This window comes from Oryzias latipes, chromosome 18 (assembly GCF_053564925.1).
Source record: "Oryzias latipes strain Hd-rR chromosome 18, Olatipes_Hd-rR_3.1".
In the NCBI taxonomy this organism is placed as follows: domain Eukaryota; kingdom Metazoa; phylum Chordata; class Actinopteri; order Beloniformes; family Adrianichthyidae; genus Oryzias; species Oryzias latipes.
The window spans coordinates 36,556,358-36,561,532 of record NC_136254.1 but is presented as its reverse complement, the minus strand read 5'-3'; the positions used below and the strand labels follow the sequence as shown (position 1 = coordinate 36,561,532).

Below are 5,175 nucleotides of genomic sequence, written 5' to 3'. Positions count from 1 at the left end.
ACCCTTGTGCTATCCTAGGCACTTAAACGTTGGGGGTGGGTCATCTAGACCCCACTAACCCTTGTGCTATCCTAGGCCCTTTAACGTTAGGAGTTGGGTCATCTAGACCCACTAGACAGTGCTCTGAACCTTTTTTCTTCAATGATTTGTGATCTTCACTGGTGTCCATGGATTACATGAAATCTTAACACCTTTATCCACCTTTGTCATGGTAGGGAGAACACCTCAATGGAAGGGGGGGGGGTCATCTAAGATAGCACAAGGGTTAAAACAAGTAAACAAGAAAAAAAGTTCCTCACACTAAATCTCTGAGCTGTTAAACACTTACATCTGCTCAGAAGATAAAACATACCCCCCAACATATTATTAAACGCGCTTACCTTCTACTGGGTTCAAACTAGTGTGGTCACGTGACGATGGTGGTCGCCGCTAGCATTAGCCTTTGGTAACGCTGCCGCTGGACTGTTGTGACGGGAACTTTGGGCAGAGTCTTGATCGAAAGTTGTCTGCTGAGGTAATATTGTTTCAGGTAATTGCACAGTGTTGCTGTCTAAACGATTAGCAACCTCTCTTAGCAACTCCGAAAGGACTTATGTCCAGCAGCCATTCTTCTCTCGGCTCGTAACCCGCCAGCTATAAATTGGGTTTGGAGCGTCACTCAATTGTTGAGGTGCATACCCCCCCCTTATGTTGAGGGGGGTGCATCACGCCGTCACGTTTGCTGAAGCATCTTCGATCGATGTAGTCAGGGTGCTGCTGCTCATGTCTGAGTAAAGGAGTAGCCAATCACAAAAGTGTCTCCTTCTTGTATGGTTTGATTGACAGACAGACTCAGTCTCCTGAAAAAGCCCTATATGAAATAAATACACCATTGTGAAAAACAGCAACATGAAATAAAAACAAAGCTACTTTGGAAAATATTGATTTTGAAATCTTACATTCTGAAAAAGCCATAGAGTTATAATAATATTCCACATGATTAAAATGAATATTTTAAAATGCTGTTTTAAAATAATGAACAGCTTTATAAAAGCAAAATGAAATATATTTAATAATATAATGGGTAATTTAAAATCTGTTTGCAGGTTTTTCACAATTTAATGATCTTTTTATATATTTATGAGAGATTTATTGGTTGATTGTGTATTTTCATGAGGCCATATTTATTTATTGAATTAAATATTTATTTATTTAATTATGAACAGTATAGGACTCCATATTCTCTGCAGTCCTATAGAGAATATTCTCTAATATTCTCTAATCTAGCCACAGGGGTTGCAAGCCAGTTACTTCTGTGCCGGTCCCAAGCCCGGATAAATAGAGAGGGTTGCGTCAGGAAGGGCATCCGGCGTAAAAATTGCCAAAATAACCATGCGAATCATCCACAACACTTTAGACATACCGGATCGGTCGAGGCCCGGGTTAACAACAACCGCCACCAATGCTGTTAACCAACAGGGTGTCGGTGGAAATTTGACTACTGTTGGTGGAAGAAAGAGGGGAGGCAGAAGGGTCCGTGGCCAGAGAGAAGGGAAAAGGCAGGAACATAGGTTTGAGAATAGGGACTCTTAACGTTGGCACAATGACAGGGAAAGGCAGAGAGCTGGCAGACATGATGGAGAAAAGGAAGGTAGATGTACTGTGTGTGCAGGAGACAAGGTGGAAGGGCAGCAAGGCACGTAGTATTGGAGGAGGATACAAACTGTTCTATCATGGTGTTGATAGGAAGAGAAATGGGGTAGGAGTGATTCTGAAGGGGGAGTTTGTAAACAGTGTTCTAGAGGTGAAAAGAGTCTCAGACAGGATGATGAGCCTAAAGTTAGAAATTGAAGGGGTGATGGTGAATGTAGTCAGTGGGTATGCGCCACAGGTTGGCTGTGAGTTAGAAGTGAAGGAGAGATTCTGGAGTGAGTTGGATGAGGTCATAGAGAGTTTTCCCAGAGGAGAGAGAGTTGTTATTGGAGCAGACTTTAATGGGCATGTTGGTGAGGGCAATAGAGGTGATGAGGAGGTGATGGGCAGGTTTGGTGTGAAGGAAAGGAATCTGGAGGGACAGATGGTGGTGGACTTTGCAAAGAGGATGGAAATGGCTGTAGTCAACACTTACTTCCAGAAGAGAGAGGAACATAGAGTGACATACAGAAGTGGAAGTAGGAGTACTCAGGTGGACTACATCCTATGCAGACGAGGTCATTTGAGAGAGGTTAATGACTGCAAAGTGGTGGTAGGAGAGAGTGTAGCCAGACAGCACCGCATGGTGGTGTGTAAGATGACTCTGGAGGTCAGGAAGAAGAAGAGAGAGAAAACAGAAAAGAAGACCAAGTGGTGGAAGCTACAGAATGAAGAAACTTGTGAGGAATTTAGGCAGAAGTTGAGACAGGTCCTGGGTGGTCAGGATGAGCTTCCAGATGACTGGGAAACTACAGCAGAAATTATCAGGGAAACAGGTAGGAAGGTGCTAGGTGTGTCATCTGGAAAGAGGAAAGACGGTAAAGACACTTGTTGGTGGAATGAGGAAGTACAGGAATGCGTCCAGAGGAAGAGGTTGGCTAAAAGGAAGTGGGATGTAGAAAGGACTGAGGAAGGTAGACAGGAGTACAAGGAAGCGCAGCGTAGAGTGAAGAGAGAGGTGGCAAAGGCCAAACAGAAAGCTTACGATGAGCTATATGACAGGTTAGACACAAAGGAAGGAGAGAAGGACTTGTACAGACTAGCCAGACAGAGAGACAGAGATGGGAAGGACGTGCAACAGGTAAGAGTGATTAAGGACAGAGATGGAAAGGTGCTAACAACCCAGGAGAGTGTACAGAAAAGATGGAAGGAGTATTTTGAGGAGCTGATGAACGAGGAAAATGACAGGGAAAGAAGGGAGGAAGATGTGGTTGTTGTGGAGCAGGAAGTAGCAGAGATTGGAAAGGATGAGGTTAGGAAGGCTCTGAAAAGGATGAAGAGCGGAAAGGCCGTTGGTCCTGATGACGTACCTGTGGAGGTATGGAAGTGCTTAGGAGAGACAGCAGTGGAATTTCTAACAAGGTTGTTCAATAGGATTTTAGAGAGTGAGAAGATGCCTGAGGAATGGAGGAGAAGCGTTCTGGTCCCGATCTTTAAGAACAAGGGTGACACGCAGAACTGCAGCAACTATAGAGGAATAAAGTTGATGAGCCACACAATGAAGCTGTGGGAAAGAGTAGTGGAAGCCAGGCTTAGGAAAGAGGTGGAGATTTGTGAGCAGCAGTATGGTTTCATGCCCCGTAAGAGCACCACTGATGCCATTTTTGCTTTGAGAATGTTGATGGAAAAGTACAGAGAAGGTCAGAAGGAGCTGCATTGTGTGTTCGTAGATTTAGAGAAGGCGTATGACAGGGTGCCGAGGGAGGAGCTGTGGTACTGTATGAGGTCGTCTGGAGTGGCAGAGAAGTATGTCAGAGTAGTTCAGGACATGTATGAGAGAAGTATGACGGTGGTGAGATGTGCTGTAGGTCAGACAGAGGAGTTCAAGGTGGAGGTGGGACTACACCAAGGATCAGCTTTAAGTCCTTTTTTGTTTGCTATGCTGATGGACAGGCTGACAGACGAGGTAAGACAGGAATCTCCCTGGACAATGATGTTTGCGGATGACATTGTAATTTGCAGTGAGAGTAGAGATCAGGTGGAGGAACAGCTAGAGAGGTGGAGGTTTGCTCTGGAAAGAAGAGGCATGAAGGTCAGTCGTAGTAAGACAGAATACATGTGTCTGAACGAGAGGGATCAAGGTAGAAGCGTTAGGTTACAGGGGGCTGAGGTGAAGAAGGTGCAGGAGTTTAAGTACTTGGGGTCAACAGTTCAGTGTGATGGGGATTGTGGAAAAGAGGTGAAGAGGCGAGTGCAGGCAGGTTGGAGCGGGTGGAGGAAAGTGTCAGGAGTGTTGTGTGACAGAAGAGTGCCAGCAAGACTCAAAGGAAAGGTGTACAAGACAGTGGTGAGACCAGCTCTGCTCTATGGGTTAGAGACGGTAGCAGTGAGACAGAGACAAGAGGCTGAGATGGAGGTAGCGGAGATGAAGATGTTGAGGTTCTCCTTAGGAGTGACCAGGTTAGACAGGATAAGGAACGAGTACATCAGAGGGACGGCTCATGTTGCCTGTGTTAGCGACAAAGTCAGAGAAGCCAGACTGAGATGGTTTGGACATGTTCAGAGGAGGGATAGTGGATATATTGGTAGAAGGATGTTGGAGATGGAGCTGCCTGGCAGGAGGGCAAGAGGACGGCCAAAGAGGAGATATATGGATGTCTTAACAGAGGACATGAAGTTGGCTAATGTTAGGGTAGAAGATGTTCATGATAGAGTGAGGTGGAAAAGGATGATTCGCTGTGGCGACCCCTGATGGGAAAAGCCCAAAGAGAAAGAATAGGACTCCATATTCTCTGTGAGGAAAAACTCCTAAAAAAACGGATTCCGGAAAAAACGAAAAAACTTCAGGGGTGTCCACATGAAGGAGGGATCCTCCCCCAGGACGGACAGGCGATTTACCAGAAGAATTAACTTATCTAACTCTACAACTACATATATAAAGTCCAGCAGACGAGCTTCATCCAGCTGGGGTTGGGGGGACAGTCGGGGATGCGAGTCGAGCCTGAGACAGGAACCACAGCCAGGTGTAGAAGCAGGAGCTGGTCTGTAGTCGCCCAGCTGAGGGGGGGGGGGTTTGAATCCAACGCACACGGTAAAAACACACGGAAGGCAGCTCCGCTGTCTGACACGGGCGCCACCCTCAACCATCAGAAGGTTGAGGGGCGGGGTTCTGAGGCCGACCGCTCTCCATCTGCACCACAGCAGCAGCGCGTCAGGCTCCGCCTCCTGTAGGGGAGTTCCTGTACAGTTCAGACGTCTTGGAGGTCAAATGTCAGAGGAGACCGCTTCAGGAGCTAGAAATGGTCTGCAGACCAGAGACTGCATGAAGGAAACCCCCCTGCTGGTCACCTCTGTAACTGCCCCGGCTGCAGGGGGAAACCCCCCTGCTGGTTGACAGTTGTTTTATGACCGTTCATGCTTCAATACTTTATCAGTCATGTCATTATGATCACTAACACGTCTGTAATGTTTATGCCCTGATTGGACAACAAGCTGTAGGTCTGTTGTTCAGGGGAGGAGCCAAGCAGTTTATCCACCAATCAGAGTAAAGAAGGTGAGTCAGTG

At 46.5% G+C, this 5,175-nt stretch overlaps 1 protein-coding gene across 1 annotated transcript in view; it reads left to right on the top strand.

Moving 5' to 3' along the window:
* The first annotated feature begins 1,615 nt into the window (after nt 1–1,615).
* The window catches only part of LOC144987419 (uncharacterized), a 409,376-nt gene continuing 405,816 nt past the window's right edge, over nt 1,616–5,175 (top strand). The window contains exon 1 of the mRNA XM_078936816.1: nt 1,616–1,630. The gene's annotated coding sequence lies outside the window, so the exon portion shown is untranslated. The remainder of the gene's footprint in view (nt 1,631–5,175) is intronic.